General features: G+C 41.3%; 1 protein-coding gene across 1 annotated transcript in view; it reads right to left on the reverse strand.

Annotated features, from left to right (window-relative positions):
- DLGAP1 (DLG associated protein 1) overlaps positions 1 to 19,250 on the reverse strand; it is a gene marked incomplete at its 5' end in the record, with an annotated part of 616,937 nt that extends 597,687 nt beyond the window's left edge. Inside the window, one exon of the mRNA XM_081097398.1 lies at positions 18,812 to 19,250. The remainder of the gene's footprint in view (positions 1 to 18,811) is intronic.
- Positions 19,251 to 23,789: the final 4,539 nt, after the last annotated feature.

Consider the following 23,789-nt stretch of genomic DNA (forward strand, 5'->3'; position numbering starts at 1 on the left):
GAGAGAAACACATTGACTGGTTGCCTCCTGCACACACCCCAACCAGGACCTGGGCCAGGGAGCAGAGATGAGCCTGCAACCAAGGTACATGCCCCTGACTGGAATCGAGCCTGGACCCTTTGGTCTGCAGGCCAACGCTTTATCCAGCCAAACCATCCAGGGCGGCAATGATTTTTAATGCAACTTTAGAGGTAGGGAAAATCATTAAGTCCCTTGCAACATACTAGCCAAGTAAAACCCCTCAAGGTGGGAATAATGTTAGAGCTCTATGTATTTTTCAGAATTACTAAATAATTGGTCAATTAATAATAACTAATGTAACATATTATGATGGAATGATCTTAATTTTGTTTACCAATTTCTCTAATAAGTATTTTTTAAAAGATGTATTTCTTTTTCGTAGCATTACATTCTGTCGTCAAAATAATGGGCTGTCCCTTTAGAAAAACAACTAAAAGCTTACACAACTTTCTTTAGAAGATTTACACATCCCCCAGGTTCTACCCATATCTCATGTGCAATTTCTACAACATATTGCCTTTTTTTTTCTATGCTGGTCCTTTGTGCCTTAGTATCAAACATAGTACATGGCAAAGAAAGCATCAATAAATGTTATTTAAGTACTAGATTGATGCTATTGTCTAATAGGTCCTGCATTAATTTGCCTCCTTTGAAAATCATTTTGTCTATCGTATTTTAACCCACATTCCTTAAAGGTGTTCACAACCTTTATTTATTCATTTGAGAGAGAGAGAGAGAGAGAGAGAGAGAGAGAGAGAGAGAGCGCTGTGATGACTTGAAGCCTGACTGCCTGCTGATGGATTAATTTGGTTTTTTTATTCCAAGATTTTCAACTCAAGGCAACTATTTAAAATCTCTCATGCTTTCTCCAAATGATCAATCACTTACCCACTAATCCCACCTTGTTATCTCCATTCTCCCCATTCATTTTTCTCTTCATCACTTTCATCAGCCACCCTCTCTAAGAGTGTATCCCAAAGTCCCCCCAAGAAATGCAGTTCATCTTTGGCTTCCTTTGTTACACTTTCTGCTTAACCTAGTTTACATGAAATATGCCAACCTTCCTTCACAGACTTCCCAGTGTTTCAAAATTTAATTGCGGATCCCCCGCTTATCATTACAGTCCTACAGTTTATAAAGGCATTCAACTCCAGTGGGTATTTCACTGCCACTTCCATGTAACAACTCTCACCTGAGATTACAGCTCACAGAATATTAGTATTTTAGGAAAACCTCAAAATCACATGGTCAACCTGTCAACTGACTCCTGGGTAAACTGAGACCCTGAGAGAGGTGCACATTACACGCCACAGAGTACTGCTGCTGGCAACCCACAGAGGAGGAGACTCATAGGAATGGACTTAAAAAGCTCAGGAAGAACCACTGCACACTTCCTTCCCACCACTGACATTTCTTTGACATCACTCATTCCATCCTCCGAGAAACCATCCCAGACCCTCTCCCGCTGAGTTGAGTACCCTGCTCAGACCTACCACAGTGCCCTGTAATCCCCCATCACCCTGCTACCCTCAGTGGATTGAAGCCTATTCTGTTCCTTCTTTCTCACTAAGTTCACTGAAATGAGGATGATGCCATTTCTACTGATGGTCCAAGCACTTAATGAGGAGCCGACATATTCATAGAACCCAGACTTAAGACCAAAGCTTTAAGCACAACTTCTTCAACTAAAATGTATTTAAACGTTCTGTTCGAACATGCCCTATTATTATAAGCCAGAATTTTAGATTACTGAGTGCTTTGTTACCTTACTTTCATTCTTTGGGCAAATATTAAGAACCAATATTCAACAATATTTTTTTTAAATATATATTTTATTGATTTTTTACAGAGAGGAAGGGAGAGAGATAGAGAGTTAGAAACATCGATGAGAGAGAAACATCGATCAGCTGCCTCCTGCACATCTCCCACTGGGGATATGCCCGCAACCCAGGTACATGCCATTGACCGGAATCGAACCTGGGACCTTTCAGTCCGCAGGCCGACGCTCTATCCACTGAGCCAAACCGGTTTCGGCTTCAACAATATTTTTAAGAAGCTCTGTGCCAACCGGGGTGCTGAGGAAGCAAACAATGGGGACAGGTTGAACTACTTTATAAATGGTGGTCAAGAGTGGCATTAATGAAAAAAATAACAGTCGTGCGAAAAGAAGTTGCAAATAGGGAGGGGGCAAAATTCCAAACAGATAGAACAAAATATCTTTAAAAATATTAGTTAGCCTTACATCTTATACTTAAACTGTGTAATGTGAACTACTCAATTTCAGTTATAGAAATTATAATAAAATGTTTTGACTCATATATATTCCATACATGCTTATAGAAATTAACTTTAAGATTTGTCTAATATAAACTTATTGAATTTGGATTTCAATGTGGGGACCTTGTAGATTAAAAAAGGGCCAAGCCTCCAGACATAAGGTTCCCTGTCTTCAACAGATTAACCTGTTGCTATTAGTATATGTATTACTATTACTAGAACCAGTCTAGAATTTTCACAAAGTTTATGTCCTTTGTCAATTACACATTCAAATTTGAGTCAGGAATGTAAAATAATTCAGAAGAAAACAGAAGCATTGGCAATAATCTTTATGGAAACACAGGAAGGAAAATGTAAGATTTGTTGCCTGTGACACAAGGACAGCAAGGACTTGATAATGGGCACTCGCTATTCTAGCAGTTTTGTATCCACCTTCCTTTCTGCTTCTGTTAATTTACACAAGCCACACATCTCATACCAATATTTACTTATCTGAGGAAGGGATGCTTATAGACTCAACTTACATTTTTCTTAAAAAATTAAAGTTAGAAGAATATATAGTGGCATTCTACTGGCCATTGAAATCACCTTGCTCTTGAGATAAGGATAGAGCAATGTTGATTTATCCATGTCTATGTAAACCGACTGGAGTTTTTAATTCTCTCCAGCTGAATTGCAAAGAATCCCGAGGCAGCGAGCACATTCTTCCAGGGAAATACTGGAAGGATGATTTAACATCTTTTTCCGCTTGGCCATAAAAGCCCTTATCGCATCGCCCAAGATGTGCCCGGTGTGCTGCGTTCCTAGCTTGTGTCTTTATGGCAAACTTCACCGTTCTTTGTGTTTCTTTGTCTTTGAGGGATGTGCTCATTTATCCTTTCAAACAGATGGCTCAGGGGGAAGCAGAGAGCTGAAGTTCCTCCTGTGGCCTGTAGATCCTTTCCTGGAAAGAAGGGGCTGACTTTCATCAGAGCAAGCAGATGGTCACACCCCAGAAGCTCCCACAGAGATTCACCTCTGCCACACACAGCTTCTCTGACAAGTAGGCAGAGGCAGGTGGAAAGCAGAGGGGAGCCAGACATGCTCTTGGTTCTCCATGCCTTCACAACGCCTGCATCCTAAGAGAGCCCGCTGAAGCAGGCACTACTAAAACACAAGGTAAAAGACAATCTATGGAAATATCTCTCTTTTTTTTATTATTGACACTATTCCAGATGTCTTCATTCACCCACCTCCATGCAGGGCCCTCCCCGCTCCCTCTGGCCATCATCGCAATGTTGTCTGTGTCCACGGGTTATGCATATATGTTCTTTGGCTAATCTCTTCACCTTCTTTCCTCCAGTGTCCCCCTCCAGCCTCCCCTCTGACAGCTGTCAGTCTGTTCCATGTTTCTACACCCCTGTTCCTACTTTGTTCCTCAGTTTATTTTGTTCATTAGATTCCACCTATAAGTGAGATCATATGGTATTAATACAATAGACGTTATAGAACAAATTAGCTTCACCTTCAAACTACAGGGTTGTGATGTTAGCAGAAGTAAACAGTAATTCTGTTCCTATTGTGTTCGCCACCTATGAGATGTATGGAAACAGGAGGCAGGAACTGAAGAAAAATAAGGGACGTGTCACTTCAAGAATTTCCAAATAACCACCTCCTGGGCCAGCCAGGCTGTGAAGTGAAACAATTTAAAACTAGAGGAGGGTATATCTTGCAGGCACCTGGAGACACATTTCTGAGAGCAATCAGTTTTGCAATACTGCAGCTTACTTGATTTCCATTTCACTCTACCGTTTCTTGGATGCCTACCAAATGCCAGGCACTGGGTTAGGTCCCCAGGGAGCACAGAGCCTGGTGTTAACAGACCTCTGTTCAATTACCAGCTCTACCCATGGTACTTCTGTGGTCTGAGAACATATTCTGTAAAGCATGATATCACTTTCTACATAGGACTCAGTAACAGAGAAAGCATTCAATTAGAAATATAATTACTATTATTATTATTAGAATTATTATTACAGGGACATACATTTATAAGAAACATGTCTTATGTTACAGTTCAGAGTCAAGTGGGAAATTAAAAAACATAAGTAGCTACATTGCAATAAGGTAGATACTGTATCTGAGGCATATATAGACTGTGGTTAAAACAGAAAGGATAAAAGAATGACACAGCAGTGAAAATAATTCATACCCCTCCTAGAGTTTGTCAAATCCTAAAGCTAGAACATTTCAAGTGAAGGTCTAATTTTTTTTTAATTAAAAAAAATCCTATTTCCTTCTATGCCAGAAATCTATCAAAAAAAAAAATACTTCAATAACCCCTCTAGCCTGGTTCTATTTTTTTCTGTTATTCTTGTCTAACATTCTAAAAGAAGCATTATGTTTATTGTTAATTGTCTGCTTCCTGCCACTTGAATGTGAACTCCACAAGGGCATGCCTTTTGTCTTTTGTCCTTGCTGTTGTTCAGGACTGAATTAAAAGGACCTAGAATAGTACCTGGCTTGTACTAGTTATTTAATAAATTGTTGGTTGATGATGCATGCATGCATAAATGAATGAATGAATTGGTAATTCCCATCACCTAACAGTGGGCATCTTCAGGATCTAAAATACATAAAAAAAATATCTGGCAAAAATGACCTCAGTACAGAGGAATACAGTTCTAGCTATCACTCCTAACTTACTGACAACTGACTTATAAGTAAACTACACATTTTGGTTCTCAATGCAGGACACAATGGGGACAATTGAGCTATTCTAGACTTTTCTTCCTTCACTCAAATTTAAATAAAGAGAAGTAGTTTATATAAATAAAGATATTTGACAGTTATTGGTGCCTGTGTATAAGATCCCTTGGCTCTCTCATTCTCTCACCAGTTTCAGGTCCGGAATCAAGGGAAACCAGACCTCTGGGGTGGTACCTGCTAGAGCCTGAGCGTCACGCAGGAGATGCCTAATTCTCTGGCAGAAGGTGTGAGGTATATTCCTGGTCACAATTTAGGATTTCTTTTTTTATAGATATAGGGCACTGAATTTTTCATTAGAGTAGTATTATTTTGCTTGTAGGAAATGAGTCAAAAAGATTTAGACATTTAAATTTAGAAGCCAGCCACCATGGGATAAGACAATTTCTATGAGATAATTCTGTTTGATGTCTAAAAATATTCAGTTTATAAGCACACCTTTGAAATATACCCTATTGGAAGGCAGCTATGCTCACCACTATACCACCAACGCAACCTTGAAATATACCCTATTGGTAAATTAGCATTGCCAATATTTAAATCAGATTTCATGTGAGTTTATTAGCTCTCTTTGGACCATCTCAACCCATTTTATGTGTGCCAACATTTCTACCCAAAAGGAATTCCTGAAAGAATAAAAACTAAAGAAAAACTATTTTGTATTTGGTTCTATTGAGTTTTAAAACCTAAATCACAAGATGTGAAATATTGTGTTACTATAACAAAACCTATAAGACCCAAATCATATATATATATATATATATATATATATATATATCCAGAAATCTTTCCCTTAATGAAAAAAAATGGAATTTTCCCACCTATCAATCAGTAAAGTTTTCATTCTATTTAGTATTGGTTTTCATCTGCTGAGCCCTTTCTAAGAAAGAAACTGTGAGCTGACTGAAGGCACATGACATGAAGGCAGAAGATAAGCCACATGGAGCAGAGAAGGTGGATGCAATCAGAAGTCTTGTGTGTTCCACCTGCCGATGTACATCCACCTCTGGGCTCACCTTGACTATTATGAGACGCTCCTCCTAAGGGTCAAGTACAACTGCTTCTTTCCTGTTAGCCTCTGGATTTTTTCCCATATCTCACCTTGCCTTAATAAATATTCATTCTGACCAGACTAAATTAAATTTCCATTTTAAATGTTGCTTTAGAGGCACTGATTGTTTCACAATTGAATCTTTGGGGAGAAATACATGACTCTGATTTCTCCTGTAGTCTCCTCACAGCATATGGCGCCATGTCAGGCCTGGGCTATAGGAGCTGTGGGTCTCTTTCCCTAGAAATGCAGCCCATGGAGCCTACAGGAAATACTGGAAGTTGTATCCTTCAAGAACCCAAAGGACAGAGTGCTTAATAAATACTTGCTATTATTGAATTTGTTTCGTGGATTGCTGTCACTGTTACCACATAATAAAGAAAAGTGAAATAAGTAAGATATAGGAATTTTCAATAGGAGAAGAAAAATACTTCATGACTAGACAAGAAATTGTTTAATTCTTTAATTGGATCTACTTTGATGTAAAAAGATGGTTGGCAGATTAGTTCTTGCAGATGAAACATACTGTTAATAACGGCATTTTATTAATTGCCCAACACGAGCCCACCTTTGAACTAGACACTTCACATAGGTTGGAAAATGTAAACCTTTCAAAAACTCTGACATGTAAGTTTAATTATCCTCCTTTTTCAGATGAGAAAACTGGGCTCAAAAAGATTAACTTTCTAGTCATCCAGCTAGCTAGATGACTGAATAGTAGAATCAGAACAGGGGGGCAGGGAGAGACAGGGGTAACATCCCTACCTGAAACACACTGCTCATATAATGAATCTGATGGTCACCTTCCAACCGACAATGCCCTAATCAACACCTCAAACTTCATCTTTTCATAAAACTCAGGTTATTGTTTCCCAATTTGCTGAAGAGACATGCCCAATATTGTCTCAAAAAATCAACGTGACTTAAATAGAGCTCAATTTTTCTCACTACAAATTAGCTCTTTATTCCAAACTCTTATATGTTCTAGCAATGTCACTACTTCCAGTGTCCTCACACTCCAAATTTCCACTCAACCTATGCCATCTCCAATAAAAAAAATAATCATCATCAAAAAAGACTGATCTGAACAAAATAGGTCCAGAGACATAGAAGCATGGAACAGACTGTCTAATCTCAGAGGGAAGGTAGGAGTGGGTGCGTGGAAAGAGATCAACCAAAGAACTTGAATGCATATATGCATAACCCATGGACATAGACAATTGGGTGGTGAAGGCCTGATGGGGGAGCAGGGGCAGGATAGAAGGGGTCATTGGGGGAAAAATGGGACATACAAAATACTTTCAACAAGATAGATATTTTTAAAAAGTAAAATAAAATGAAAATAAAGCAGCTGCTATACATTGAAAAGCCACTGTGCTGCCTACTGGGGTTCAGGCCTAAGAGAGAAACAAAAGCCAATGCATCCCTTAAAGGAGCTTAAAACGTAGGAATATTCAGATAACATGTTTAAAATGTAAACCATAAAGTAAATGATCCAGAAAAAGGTAACTGGAAGTCAGAGGAGAGTTTATCCTGGGTAGAGTGGTCATAAAAGCTTCATGTGAGAGGTGAGATTTGCCTGGGCCTTGAAAGAAAGAGGGCTTTGAAATAATTATTTTAAAATGAATCCTTGCTCATGATAAAATTCTCAAACTGTATAGAAGATCATGGGGGGAGGGGGGCTGATTCTTCTTTTCCTAGGAATTCAAATAGACAAGAATTTAAATGCATGAAGTACAAAGAAACAAAAGGAGAGGAAAGAGAGGCCAGAAAAGCACAGTCCGACAAGCAGGGTGGTCATGGTGGGGAAAAGGTTTGATGTAAGGGACTATTACAAATGCAACTGAGCCACAAAGGGAACCAGTTGTGCCTTCACACATGTGTCCAATTGTTCATTTGAAGGCCGAACAGAGGCCAGGTACGTGCTCGGATCCGCGGGACACAGAGGAGTAAAAATGAATGTGATTGTTACCCTTGTAGTTTTAAGGACAAAGTCTAAGGAGTCTTACAATGACTTTGGCAGTTCTTCAGAAAAGTAAATCTAGGTGCAAGTTTAATCAGAAGGAGACCCTGGAGTCAAGAAGTTCCATTAGAAGCCTTCTGTACATTCCAGGCATAAAATGATTACGTTTTGAAGCTGCTGCAGCAGAATTCTTAGGGTACAACTACTTTAAACTCTAACTAAATGGGAAAAAAATTTAAGACCTAGGGAAGTTAGGTGTTTTGCTCAACTTTGCAATGTAATTAAAGACTTTATAAAATAACCATTGAAAAGAAAGTCTTGAAAAACTAAATGCAAAAATAAAACTTTAATAGTTTATGAGTTGTGAAAGGATGATACCTTTTATCACTTCAGAACTGGAAAAGATTTCTTAAACAAGATAACTTACCTATACCATAAAGAGAAGAATAAAAAATGCATTTTTATAACATATGTTAATTATACCTTACAATAAATAAATAAGAAAAAAAGGTATCAATCTTTAAATTTTTAAAATAATCTTTTCATGCCTGCTTTGGCAGCGCATATAGAAAAATCATGGCCCCTGCGCGAAGATAACGTGCAAATTCACGAAGCGTTCCATATTTTTTTAAAAATGGGACATACGTAATACTTTGAACAATAAAGTTTCGAAAATAATAATCGTTTCACTCAAAGACATCATAAAAATGAAAAGACAAGCCACCAGTTCAGCGAAGATAACAGAAGTGCATATTACAGAAAAACTCTTGCATCTAGAATATATACATGGCTCTAATAAATCAGTGGATTTTAAAAAAAAAGAAGTGGACAGCATATATAACTAAGCATTCCACAGATACCTGAATACTAACCAAGATAGGAAAAAAGGTCAACATTACCAGCAGTCAGGGAAGAACATATTAAAACTACAAGGAGATATCACATCACAACCATAAGATTGGCAAAAAAATAAAATGTATCATCAAGTGTTGGCAAGGATATGGGGGGGCGGGGAGGAGCTCTTATAGATTACTGATGGGTGTATAAAGAGGCACAACCCCTTTTGGGTAATTTAGCATTATTTGCTAAATGTGAGCATGTAAATCCCACCCTCCTACAATTCCACTCCAAAGGAGATAGGCTAAGGAAAGGGTCCTCTTTGTTAGCACAAGGAAGTATAATATGAATTTTCAAAGCAATCTTGCTGGAAAATACCCTAAATGTTTATCAATAGAAGATTGAGCCCTTAATCATGATAGATTATTCAATGGAATACCATATAGCAGTAAAAATGAATAAATAAAATCTACATGAATGAACAAAACACTAATCAATTAAAGCATGGGGAAGAAGACTACAAAAAGCATGTTACTATTTACACAGAGTTTAAAAACAGCATAAAGCAAAATGAGACTATCTTGCTTAGGTTCATATACATACATAGCAAAGTATAAGGAAATGCATGGGAATGTTACACACAAATTCAGCATACAGCATAGGTACCACTGCGGGGAGACATGCTTAGAGAGAGAGTACTTTGGGAATATTAACAATATCCATACTTAATTCATACTTATTTCATAATCTAGGTGGTGCTTATTATATTGTTATTTAATTTTTTGGTGTTAGTGAAATATTTCACAATAATTTTTAATTAATAATAAATAATTGAAAAATAGTTTGTAACACAGATACAGAGTAAATGGGAGAGCTAGAGTCAAATATTATTTGAAAATTTTTCAAAATATTTCATGTCTTCTTTTCTCCCATTCCTACTTCCCTAGACCTGGTTCTCATCATTTATTCCTCAATTAGTGCAACAGCCTCCTAATGCTTCTCTCTGTCCCAGTCTAGTAGTAGACTCATCTATTCCCATCAATTCGAGAGGCCACTTGTTCATGTTACTGTCCACTCAAAATCTTCTGCTATCCACTCTGAACAGTCTTATATAGTCATTTAAATCCTCCACAGTCTATATTCATCTTTCTTAATCAAATTCATCTCCAGCCCTAATTAAAATGCACTAGAGCTGTGGTCGGCAAACTGTGGCTCGCGAGCCACATGCGGCTCTTTGGCCCCTTGAGTGTGGCTCTTCCTAAGCCTTAGGAGTACCCTAATTAAGTTAATAACAATGTACCTACCTATATAGTTTAAGTTTAAAAAATTTGGCTCTCAAAAGAAATTTCAATCGTTGTACTGTTGATATTTGGCTCTGTTGACTAATGAGTTTGCCAACCACTGTAGGAACTAGAGCAGAACACCATCCTCCTAACCAGGGAAATGTCAAGTTGGTTTGCATCTATATGTCTTTATTTTTTTTTTTTCATCTTATTGTTGAAAGTATTACATATGTCTCTTTATTTCCCCCATTGACCTTTTCTAACCCGCCTCCACCCCTGGCCCCAGGCTTTTGCCACCTATTGTCTGTGCCCATGGGTTATGCATACAAGTTCTTTGGTTAATCTCTTTCCACGCACCCACCCTCCCCTGCCTTCTCTCTGAGATTCATCAGTCTGTTCCATGCTTCTATGTCTCTGAATCTATTTTGTTCTTAAGTTTATTTTGTTCATTAGATTCCACATATGAGTGAGATCATGTGATACTTATCTTTCTCTGACTGGCTTATTTCACTTAGCCTAATACTCTCCATGTCCCTCCATGCTGTCTCAAAGGGTAAGGGGTCCTTCTTTTTTACTGCTGCATGGTGTAAATGTACCACAGCTTTTTTATCCACTCATCTACTGATGGGCACTTGGGTTGTTTCCAGATCTTAGCTATTGTAAATTATGCTGCTATGAACATATGGGTGCATACATTCTTTCTGATTGGTGTTTCGGGTCCCTTAAGATATATTCCTAGAAGTGGGATTACTGGGTCAAATGGGAGTTTCATTTTTAATTTTTTGAGGAAACTCCATACTGTTCTCCACAGTGGCTGCACCAGTCTGCATTCCCACCAGCAGTGCACGAGGGTTCCCTTTTCTCCACATCCTCGCCAGCACTTGTCATTTGTTGATTTTTTTGTTGATAACCATTCTAACAGATCTGAAGTGATACTTCATTATTGTTTTAATTTGCATCTCTCTGATGATCAGTGACTTTGAGCATTTTTTCATATGTCTTTTGGCCTTCTGTATGTCCACTTTGGAGAAGTCTAGTTAGGTCTGTTGCCCATTTTTTAATTGGATTGTTTGTCTTCCTTTTATTAAGTTGTATAGTTCCTTATATAATTTTGATATTAACCCTTTTCAGATGTATCATTGCCAAATATGTTCTCCCACAGTGGAATCCCTTTTCATTTTGATACTGTTTTCTTTTGCTGAGCAGAAACCTTTTGTTTTGATGTAGTCCCATTTGTTTATTTTCTCCTTCGTTTTCTTTGCCTTAGGAGATGTATCTGTAAACATATTGCTATGAGAGATGTCTGAGATTTTGCTGCCTATGGTTCTCCTAGGATTTTTATGGTTTCACAAATTATATTTAAGTCTTTTATCCATTTTGAGTTTACTCTTGTGTATGGTGGTCTAGTTTCGTTTTTTTTGCAAGTATCTGTCCAATTTTCCCACTGAAGAGACTGTCTTGACTCCACTGCATGTGCTTGCCTCCTTTGCCAAATGTTAACTGACCATAATGGCTCGGTTCAATTTCTGGGGTTTCTGTTCTGTTCCATTGATCTATATGCCTGTTCTTGTGCCAGTACCAGTGCATCTCTATGTCTTTGTTAACCACCTCTGCCTTCAGAAAAGCCAACCCTTCTTTCATTTAATCCTTACCCAACCATACTATTCCAGCTTAAGACCTTCCTCTTTGGGAAGCATTACACCAGGGGTCCTCAAACTGTTTAAACAGTGGGCCAGTTCACTGTCCCTCAGACCATTGGAGGGCGGACTATAGTTTTTAAAAAAACTATGAAGAAATTCCTATGCACACTGCACATATCTTATTTGGAAGTAAAAAACAAAACAAAACGGGAACAAATACAATATTTTTATTTGCATGTGGCCCACAGGCCGTAGTTTGAGGACCCCTGCATTACACAATGATCCCATTCTTTATGGAGCTCTGCCCCTCCATAAAAAAAATAAGGAAGAAAAGTATGATTAGTCCCAGATATTTGAGCACTTAGTTTTATTTTAAACACATTCTGACAAATTACTTCTTTTTTAAAAATATTTTTATTGATTTCAGAGAGGGAGAGATAGAAACATCAATGCTGAGAGAGAATCATTGATTGGCTGCCTCCTGCACAACCCCACTGGGGATTGAGCCTGAAACTCAGGCATGTGCCCTGATCAGGAACAAACTGTGACCTCCTGGTTCATAGGTCAATGCTCAACCACTGAGCCATGCCGGCTGGGCCAAATTACTTCTTAAGGTTGCATCTTAATCTAATCCTTTACATTGAATGTTAAATTTCCCAAGAATTTGAATTATGTTTTGTTCTTCTTTATTATCCACACTAATGATTTACTGGAGATATTATCATTGTTTTTTGTTTGCTGATACTTAGAATGAATATATTCAGGGCAAATATCTAATATCTGTAATCTAGATCCCTTAGAATTCTTAAAAGAGAATATCTGAAGCATAGAATAGGTTAGAATGTGTCACATGCCTGGCCAGAAATGAGTATAAAAAAAAATCGTGGAAATACCTAGAAGACTATGATCCCATATAATTTTAAATGGTAGGTTCCAATAACTCTTGTGAATGAGAGCCACCACTCCGAGGCCCTAACTAATACCTATGCAGAAATCAGCCTCAAAGAAGAGAGTCAGCTGTAGCCACCACCCTCTTTCCCACTCCATTTGTCTCTCATCCCTGCCATCTTTCATTCCTCAATGAACAGCTGTAACCCTTGCATATGCAAACCCTATCCCAGCCCCTATCTCTGTTATCCCTTGCACTCATGGTCTCATAAACAAAAAATGAAAAACAAACCAAGATATAAATATGTAGCAGATTCAGTGGAGGCACGGGAAGGAATACTCAATCCTACGAGGTAAAGTTCAGGAATGAAGCTTGAGCTAAGCCTTGAAAGGCAAGGATACATTCAAGTGCAGACAAGTGGAGTGGTGAAGCTATTACTATATTGAGTAAGAAGGAGGGAAAAAGGAAGGGACAGGAATCTTTTTGTGCTTTTTAATCCTTTTCTTTTCAGCCCTGTGTCTACCAGGTATTACCAGAGTATGCTTAAACGCAAAGAGTTGGAGACTGCAAGGAGAGCCATGCAAAGCCAGGTAATGCTACCCTTGGAGTTGTAGTCCTTACAGAGTTGCACCATTCTCTCACTTGTTTATTCCCTCAATCAGTGTTTACTTAAGTGCCAGGTGCTGTGCTAGGCAGGGATATTTAGTGAACATGCTATATTTAGCTCTTGCTTTCCTGGAATGCACAGTTCAGCAGGGAAGGCAGTCTATTGGATAATCACAAAAATCAACTCATTATTTACTATAAAAGGATCACACCAAAATATATAGAGCACTAAAACTGCATTCAGCTGGCGGGCTTTACTGACTTTTCAGATGAGGTTTAGGAAAGAAGAAATAATGTGAGAAACAGTGTGGCAGGGCGAGTGGGGGAAAGACATCTTATTCAGTTGCATAGAAACTACAGTCAAATAAGTCTCATCTGAATGGCTAGGCCAGGGTTCACACAATCAACTTCGAAATGTGTGACAGCCCCAAGGTTCCTCTGCAGCCTATTCCTAGCCCCAACTGGAAAAGTGCCTCCCTGTTCAAAAGAAAAATGAAAACGGTTCCTTTGCCTTCTGGGTTCCTTTCTGGAAAAAGAATGTTTTAGGAGTAACTGTGCCTTGTCTTTTTGCTAGAGTAGTGTGATGAATCATATCAAAGGATAGTGTTTGCAAAGTCTGAGACAAGATCAAAATGCCATTTTCCTCTGAAACTGCAGCATGTGTTTTATAAAGAAATCTCAGTGATATCTAGCAGGAAAATTTCTAGTCCAGAAATACATTTCATACTGCATTTCCACTGAAATTGAAACCAGAAAAGGAAAAGTCCCCTGGGAAAGTTTATAATCATGAGGTTAGAGTAAGGGTTCATGCCTGTCCTCCTATCATATACTCATAGCCATTCTCCAGTAGCAGAATGAAAAGGGAAGTTACTCTAGCAGCAGATGTTTTCAAATTAGCCAAAATCGTGTCAGCTGGAAATGTGCCGAGAGAGAGAGAGAGAGAGAGAGAGAGAGAGAGAGAGAGAGAGAGAGAAGAGCTGCCTACGGGAGCCATTTAAATAAATGTCTCTGAGTCCTCCTGCTGCAAACTGAGATGCACAAACCAGGGAGATGAGCAAGTCCCAGCACAAATCCTCCTCTCCTAAATGCTTATCCATGGCCTCCAAAGCCCTCTGCTTTGCTGAATGCTAAGGAGACCTGGCAGGGCTAGGCAGTTGACACACTGCCAAATCACACTCTTCATGCTTGCTTTTGTGTTGCTGCTTACAAATCTGAGAAGAAAAAATTGAGAGAAGACCCAGAAATTCTCAACGACAACAGGTGAGTGAACTATGATAAGTTAATATGAAAATGCAGTTTAGTTTCAGGCGATGACCAGGACTGTGGGTTTGTGTCTTGAAGCAGATCCAGAGCATTGATATCCAGTTCACAACAACCCCACGTGGGTCAACCACAGCTTAGCTACGTTGGTTCTCAACTACCCGAGAAAACACCCACGATTCTGGGCCAAAGATCTGTGGCTCTTTATCCAGAGGGCTTCCTTTATGTGATGTGTCTTTTGAAGTGGGATGTCACTTTTTATCCAGGCATCATCAACTACTACAGGAAGGAGAAAACAATAGTCAACACCAACCAGGAGAAATCTTAAGCCAATAAAGGCAGAGAATATCTCCAGTTTCTCACTCGTATACCGGTTGTCTGGCCCCTACCATTTGCTACAGTGAAGGAAGTAAAATTGATGGGTCATCACATCTCATACGCAATACCAACCTCTGTGCAATTGGAGTAAGAAAGAAAGGACCTCAAAGGGAAGTCAGTCACCATTTTAGCCTCCCTATAGCCACATCTCAACTTTCCTGTTCTCAGTCCCATGTTTTGCTCTGCAGGTTTGTGTGTTGCAGGGTTACAAAAAAAAGTGGCATATATATATATATATATATATATATATATACACATATACATACACACACACACACAAATGCTACAATGCTTTATGCATTAATGGTATATTATATATAGAAAATATATATTTTGCAGAAGTCAGATAGTATGTGTTAGAAGAAAAGGAACTTGTACATGGTATCTCATACAATGAGTTGTCAGTGAACGTTTTATTAAGTTAAAGTAAATGATTGAAGATGAACTCTAAATCCTCCTCTGTGATTGAAGAATGTTTTACCTTCCTAGGAACAACATCTTTGGCAATTCCTGATGGACCACACATCCAGAGAAAATCACCTTCTCTGGATAATAACAGACTGCAAATGCTAAAAAAAAAAAAAAAAAAAAAGGGTGGGGCGGGGGGAGGAAGACATGTGAGGACCACTGGAAGTATCCCTGTTTCTGAAAGTAGAGAATTATAAGCCCTTAGATCTTCTGGAATAAAAGAGACAGCCCAAGACATGGGGTGCTTTTGAACTTCCAACTGTCTCAGCAGCACAAAGGTTTCTAGAATGTAAGCAAAGCTTTCTTGTGATTGTGTTTTAAAATAAAAATATGCAAAGAGAACAACATACCACAGACATAAGGCATAAGATTTAAGTGTGGGAGGTGAGGATTAGAGAAAAGTGTTTCAATTTTCCAAAATCCTTTCAGCCCTCCTGTTCAATGGTGCTCCTTTAGCAGGAGGAAATAATTGCCAAAGGAAAAAGAGAAAAGAATCAAAAGAACTCACAAGTACATCATTTCTTTAAAGTAAGCATGGAAAGGCAGGTGTGGTTTCTATAGCGATGAAACCTTCATAAAAATCTCCCAACTGAATGCTTCCTAAGAGGAAACAGGTCCTTTGGCATGGAGCAGAATTGCTCTGATAAAGGGCGGAACAATTTATGGGAATGATCAAGAAGGCACCATAATGTGAATTTGAATCTATCCTAGAAATCTCACTATAAAAATATAGGGTTAGATAGAACTTAACTATTTTTTATGTACTTGAAATACAAAATCAGAATGCTGAATTCTTCTTTTTCTGGAGAAGTTTCTATTCAGGGAATATGGCACATGTCTCAATTAAGTTGTAGCTGAACTACTACTATGCTACTAAGTATGCTAAATGAGTAGACAGTAAAACTTCAATTCCCCTCTTCCCAATTTTAATTTCATATTTTAAAAAATCAATCTAGATGGCTATATGAATCAAAGGCATATATACCCAATGGAGTTAAATCTAAGTACATGTCATTTGTATTTCCAAGTGTGATTCAATCAGGCACTTGTACTTAAAAGGACTTAGGAAGTAGAACAGCAGTTAGTTTTAGGCTATTTCTTTTTATGGGCTCCATAATATTTTGAGAGAAAAGTCTTGATTTCAATAATCACTGATATGGTTTCCCAAGGTTTTCATCCTGGCAGAACAAAGTTTATATTGAAGAAGAAATTAAAGATGCTAAATCATGAAAATATCCCATAAAGATAACTCATATATATTATTCCCCCCAAGCACACACAATTCTTCCTGTGTTTTATAAACACATGTAAATTTTAAAAAATACCCCATATTTGCAAATGCATCCAAGTTTTCCTCATATAAAGTAAACTAATACTTTCTCCTCAGTGAGACAATTTTTAAAAATCAGGGAATTTAAAATCTGGAACTAGAAATATTTGAATGCAGTGACTTCCCTACAGCACCTTTAAACTTTGAAATAATAAATCCTAAGGAAATGAATAACAAGGCTATTGACATCAAATTTCTATGAACTTTCCTATGTCATGACAGCATATGATTTTCTGAAACAAGGGTATCTTTTCTATCCAAAATATTAAATTTCATATACTTTAGATAGATAGATTCAATATTTCCTTAAGGCTTTGAATTTCCTTTTTAAAAATATAAGCAAAGAAACCTTTATCCTTTTGACATTGAGTAAATTAGGATACTTGTAACATCTCTTGCCTTCATGTCATTTCCATTCAAGTTAGGGAAAAGACTATTGCTATATCTGCAAACTTAGGCCAGTGCAAAGTTGTTTCCTGCCACAAAATCCTGCTATAAGTAACAGTCAAAAGGCAGTGAGCACCTTTCTGGTAACAATTTACATGGGTTGGTGTTTGCATTCGGTCCTAAAATCACTTTCCTGGTTCTAAACACATTCCTCCTCCCAGGGTCTGACTACAACTCAGATTGTTCCATGAGCACTTCACAAAGTCATTGGTGAAGACTACCAAAGCTAAAGATCTGTCTTTAATTGACACTTCTATTCTACCTCTTTCATCGTGTAATTCCTTAACTTCACGTGTTATTCCCGGGTGAGACTGGGAGCATTGATCTCTCCCACCCCGGAGCCAGACTCACACTGTCAAGCGTGTACAGTCTCTCCTGAGTCCATAAAAGAAAGAACATCTCACCCCCGGGGTCCCTGTCCCGATGGTCTCTCCACCTCAAATGCGTTCCCCTCCAAAAGCCTTCCTCTTCTCAGACAGACAATTCCGCAGCGCTACTGGCCAGGAGGGAGCGAGCTCAGGAGCGGGGGACAGACTGGTGCGCAGGCATAGGCATTCCAAGTCTTGGACACCGGAGCAGCGAGCAGTGGGCCGCCCCTCCCCATGCCCCCCTCCCACTCACTGCCACCCCGGGAAGCAGGGGCAGCTCGCCTAGCCCGAAGAGTGAAGCAGCCACAGTCCTGAATGCAGGGTCTTATCCCCGCGGGGCCCGCGAAGGTCCCTCCTGCAGCTGCAGCCGCCCCTCAATGAAAGTGCAATTTGTTATCTCTCCCGGCCACGAGGACAGGTCCCCGTTTGGTCTGGACTGCAACCCCGTTCATTCAAGTCGCTGAATACCGGGTCTCATCGCTCGCCACCCCATTCGCCAGGAACTCTCCAGTAGCCTCCTCCTAGGACCCTGGTGTGTGTACTGTGTGTGTGTGTACAGTGTGTGTGTGTACAGTGTGTGTGTGTGTGTGTGTGTGTGTGTGTGTGTGTGTGTGTTGCTGTACCTCGATCTCACCCGGTGCCTCCGTCTCTCTTTGTGCCTCTGTTTCTCTGGCTTTCTCTCTCTTGCGCGCGCGCATACACACACACACACACGGAGGAGGCTCCGCAACCAATGCCAAAATGTCACCTAAAAAGCAAGTGCAACAACTTGCTTTGGAAACGACTCAGGAGTCGAGAAACCCCTGCAGTGAGCAGCCCCCTCCTCCCCTGCGAGGTGCATTAGGGGTTGGGGACCGGAGGGGTGTGAATTTGGCTCGGGGAGATGCCCAGGAGTGGGGTTCTTCTCCCCTCCCCCTTCCAGGACCCTGTCGCAATTAGAAATCCATCCCTTCCCGGGCCCGGGGAGAGCGGCGAGGGCAGCGCGTCTGGAGAGGGGCGCGCCGCCCCGGATTCCCGGGATCCTCAGGGGGCCGAGCCCGGGGTGCGCCCCAGGCCAGGGCAAGTGGTCCCCGCGGGGGCGGGTGGCCAGGAGCCCATCCCACAGCCCCTACGCTGGCGAGAGACGCAGAAACCTCGCAGCGGGCAAGACACCTAGCGCACCACGACCGTGGCCGTGGCGATGTCCTGGGTTCCGGGGGCCGCCACCACCCGTTCGCGCCCCGGCTCCCCGGCGCCGCCCGGCGTTACCTTGCCGCTGCTCGCAGTCCGGCCCTCGGTCCTCCCTGCGACCGTCTGTCAGTCCCGGCAGCTTCGGAGGACGGAGGGTGAAAGGGGTGTCCCGGGTCGGGACAGGCTCTCCGCGGGGTGAGGGGAAGGACTTGGGAGCGGAGCCGAGGCGGCTGCGGCCGCTCCTGCCACGGATGCTGACGCTGACGCTGCCGCTTCACCGGGGCTCCAGGTGTCGAAGAGGCCGTGTCCCCGGGATCGCGGCGACGGGAGCGCAGCGCTCGCCTCTGGCGCAGAGACTGAGCGCGGGGACACCGCGAGCTGGGCTGGCCACCCGCCTCTGGGTGCATGTTAATACGGCGGGGAGGAGTCCCGCGCTTCCTCCGCCCAACCACCGGGGCTGGCGGGCGGGCGGCGGCGGCGCCGGGAGCTGGCCGCTTCCATCCGCCCCAGCAGCCCCAGCCCGGCCCCGGGCCCGGCCCCGGCCCCGCACGTGCGCCGCGGCGGGCGGGAGGCGTCGGTGTTCCCGAGCGCGCCCTCGGCCTGGCCTGCGGGTGCTGCCCGCTCAGCCTCGGCGCTGGCCGGGACGCTCACACCCGACTGAGAGGCAAGCCCCACCGGCCGGGGACGGAACCGGAGGCGGCCACCCGTTAGTGGGCGTGTCCCATCCGTTCCCCGAGCAGCGTCCTCGGAGGAGGCAGCCCTGCTCCTACCCTGGCCTTCTGTAGGGCTCCGCACACTTTCTACGTCCTCTCTTCGTTATCCTCGAGGTCCCCAGTAGAATTTTTTTTAATATATTTTATTGATTTTTCACAGAGCGGAAGGGAGAGAGATAGAGAGTTAGAAACATCAATGTGAGAGAAACATTGATCAGCTGCCTCCTGCACATCTCCTACTGGGGATGTGCCCGCAACCAAGGTACATGCCCTTGGCCGGAATCGAACCTGGGACCCTTCAGTCCGCAGGTCGGCACTCTACCCACTGAGCCAAACCGGTCAGGGCCCTAGTAGAATTTTTTCAGAAGTAATCGCCAGAGAGGAGACGGAGTAGTGGAAAGAGTCAAGGGCCCTCGTTAAAACCCCTGTGCCATTACTTTCAAACAATTATGGCTCAGAACCTCAGTTTCCCCATCTATACCACTATAGTTCTTGAATGTGCAGCTTAGATTGCACAATATATATCCTACCGCTTCCTGTTTGTATTATTCAAAGGGTAATCAGAAAAACACATCTGTCTCTCCTGTTCTCCAACCTCAGTAAACTTCCCACTCCCCACCCCAAGTGCCTTTGGAAGCCTGGCTCTTTCATGGAGCCTGAGATCCTCATCTTTATGTTCTCTGAAAACAGTACTTAATCCTTGTGGCCTCAGGGTAAGAATAGCTATAAAGGGTATGACTGGGTGAATTGTGATGTGGGTCAAAGAGAAAAATAAGTCAATCAAGTATTCATTGAACTCCTCTAGCCACTTAAGTACTGATGTTCAAGATGATAATGATAATAGTTAAAAGTAATCGTGGTCAATCACTGTTTGCCTATACCCCCCCCCCCCACTCAAAAAAAGAAAAAAAGAAAAAGAATAGGAGAATATCATTTGTGCCACAGCTCCCACAGAGAACATGATGCCAAAGAGTATATAATCTTCTTTATGTAATTGTACCCATAAAGCTATAGCATAAGATTTAGCATCTGCTTTGTGTGATATCTAATTATAAATATTAATAGAATATCCTTTTTCAAGAAAACAGTTCTAAAAATGCAGGGAAGTGGAAAACAGTTTCCATAAAGATATGACTCAGAAAAATAATCGCCTTTCTGCAATTTTACTGAGTGATTTTCCATTACTAAACACTCAAAGAAATGGAGGTAAATCCTCAGTGTAGTAGTAAGTGACAGAAACCAAGTATGGCTAATTTATGAGAAAGTAATTTATTGGGAAGATATTGAAAGCTTTCATAGTTGAAGGGAGGATGTTAGGTTTGATGGAGCATTTGAATCAATTCCTGCCCGTCCCCCTCCCCCCAGCTGGCTTTTCAGGCAATTTCACTATGGACATTCCCTTTGCTGAGACCACATTTCACTTGCTGGGACCACATTCCATTATCACCCCTCCAGGTATGCACAGAGAATTCTCAGCCCAGAAAAAGCCCGCCAAAAGTCCTTTAAAAGCCACTGACTCCCTTCCAAGCTCAGCCACCTGGTGTGCGGATAATCGAATAAATTCTTAATCCCTCACCATTTTGGCCTCCTGCATTCCTCCTTCGGTGACCTAACAGAGGTCTGGATAGCAATCTTGGAAACAGGCAGGATTTGAGATAGTACTGGAGGGCTTGGAAGCTGGGAAGACAAAAACAGTTTGATTTGGTGCTGCTCAGTCAACATGAGTAAATGCCATCTGTTATTTCCAACCTCACATTACTGGATCAAGATGCGAGTCACAGGGTAGAGCATTTGACTAGCCAACCTTCATTCAGGCACTAACTCCCTGGCTGTATCAGCATAGGGAGAGGGCTGGTTTTTGACTTCCAGAATGGAAAGCAGTCACCTGGTTTTATTACCCTTCCAAAAGCACACATGGTTGGAAATAAGTAATTTCTCAAAAACAAATTCAGGGAGCTATTAAAAAGCAGAATTTGAGCCCAGGCCAGTGTTGCTCAGTGGATAGAGTGTTGGCCTGCTTACCATAGAGCCCAGGGTTCAATTCCCGGTCATGGATGTGTACCTAGGTTGCAGGTTTGATCACTGGCCCTGGTCGGGATGTGAAGGAGGCAAACACTAGATGTGTCTCTCTCTCTTTCTCCCTCCCTCTCTCCCTTCCACTCTGAAAGTCAATGGAAAAAAATATCCTCAGGAGAGGATTAAAAAAAAAACAAAAAACAGAAAGAAAGCATTTGATGCTCACATGAGAAAAATGATAAATGTCTGTTACATTGATCAACTATGAAATTTACATTATTTCTTAGTTACAGTATTTGGAAATGAACAGTGCTATTGTGCAAGTAAAAGTGATAGCACTTTTTTGTAGTAATTGTGCATATACTTATTTGCAGTTAAGGAATGCTATTTAAATATCACATGTATGGCCAGTTACTTTATTTATATAAGCATAGTGCCTATAAGCAATACTGCAAGCCAGGGCTAGCAACTGTGTTCATTTCTAGTCATAGACAGTATAGTTGCTGGACAGTAGCCCAGGAAAGACGTCCAGGTCCTATTCCCTCAAACCAGTGAATGTTATCTTTCATGAAATTTGCAGATGTAATGAGGAATCTTGAGATGAAACGTTTATCCTGAATTACCCCATGGGCTGAATGTAGACTCTATGGGGCTCTTATAGGAGGGAAACAAGAAAGTCAAAGACAGGAGGAAAAAAAAGATAGAATGATGGAAGCAAAGGTTGGAGTGATGTACTTTGAAGATGGAGGGAGGTGACCGTGAGCAAAGGAATGCAGATAGTCTCTAGAAGCTGGAAAAGGAAAAAGAATCTCCCCTAGAACCTTCAGAAAAAGAAACGCCAGCCTGCTAACATCTTGATTTTAACTCAGTTAAACTGATTTCAGACTTCTGATCTCCAGAACTGCAAGATGATAAATTCATGTTGCTTTAAGCCACTAAGTACAGTGGGGCCTTGACTTACAACTTTAATTCGTTCCTTGACGGAGCTGGTAACTCAAATTACTCGTATGTCAAATCATAAAGTGAACGAGTGAGACACGTGATGCTGGGCTGATGTTGTGGCGTTCACTGTGACGTTCGCTGCGCCAACTAGCTATGGGGTATCTGAAGCTGGCTCGTAACCCGAATTTTTGCTCGCAACTCAAAGCAAAAAATCGGCCGAGAGACAGCTCGTATCTCGAAAAACTCATTAGTCGGGACACTCATAAGTCAAGGCCCCACTGTATCTAGTAATTAGCAACAGCAGCCATAGGAAACTGACATAGACGGCTTAGTTAATCCTTGGGAGCACACTATTGGTAGCAGGTGTCATGAGCGCTCTTACTATGGAAGAAACACAAAGGTCTATTTACTTCTGGAGAAGACAACTCAAAGCGGGCTAAGTCAGCAATGTATTGGTAAGAACAGGAAAGTGGAAAACATGGATAGATAGGGTTCCTATCCATTCCTCTGGTCATCACAAAATGGTTGCTTTCTTCTTAGACCCAACATGGACAAACAGTAAAATCCCATTAAAATGAAGTATAGTTGTGAAGGAAGAACTCAGAGGGCAAAGTGAATGGTAAATGTGAAAGACGGATAAGTTTCTTCTCCATTAACAAAGCATTCTCATTCGTTCCCATGGTCTTAAGTAACATTTAAATGGCGATCCCAGATCTATATCTTTAGCTTTGATCTCTCAGCTAATTTAGATATTTGTGTATCCCAAAACCTGCTAAACAAATCCATTTGAAACTTTCACTTGTCCCACAGACTTAATAGCTCCAAATTAAATTCGTCACCTTCTGCCTGTTCCCTCCATTCAAATTTATTCCTTTTCCTGTTACACCTTATGAATTGATGGCACTACCATCCACCAAGTCACCAATCCCAGAATCCTGAGAGTTATCCTAGACGTCTGTACTCACCAATGATGTCTAATCCATCGATAAACATTGTTGATTTCTCTTACCATGTGAATTGATCTTGAATCATTCCTATATTTCCACTAGAGGCCCGGTGCACGAATTCGTGCATGGGGGAGGGGGGGTCCCTCAGCCCAGCCTGCACCCTCTCACAATCCGGGACCTCTGGCTCCTAACAGCTCACCTGCCTGCCTCATCGCCCCTAACTGCCTCTGCCTCGGCCCCACTGCCACAGCTTCATTCGGAAGGTCGTTCAGCTGTCCGTTCTAATTAGCATATTATGCTTTTATTATTATAGATGTCTATTTTATGTCCCCATCTGGCTTTGCCATCTCACCCCTGGTTTATTATCCTCCTAACTTTTTTTCCTTGCCCCTAGTCTTACTCCTCTTCATTGCAGCAAGAATAGTCTTCTAAAAATAC

This window comes from Myotis nattereri (assembly GCF_964212035.1).
Source record: "Myotis nattereri genome assembly, chromosome: 8".
NCBI classification, from domain to species: Eukaryota; Metazoa; Chordata; class Mammalia; order Chiroptera; family Vespertilionidae; genus Myotis; species Myotis nattereri.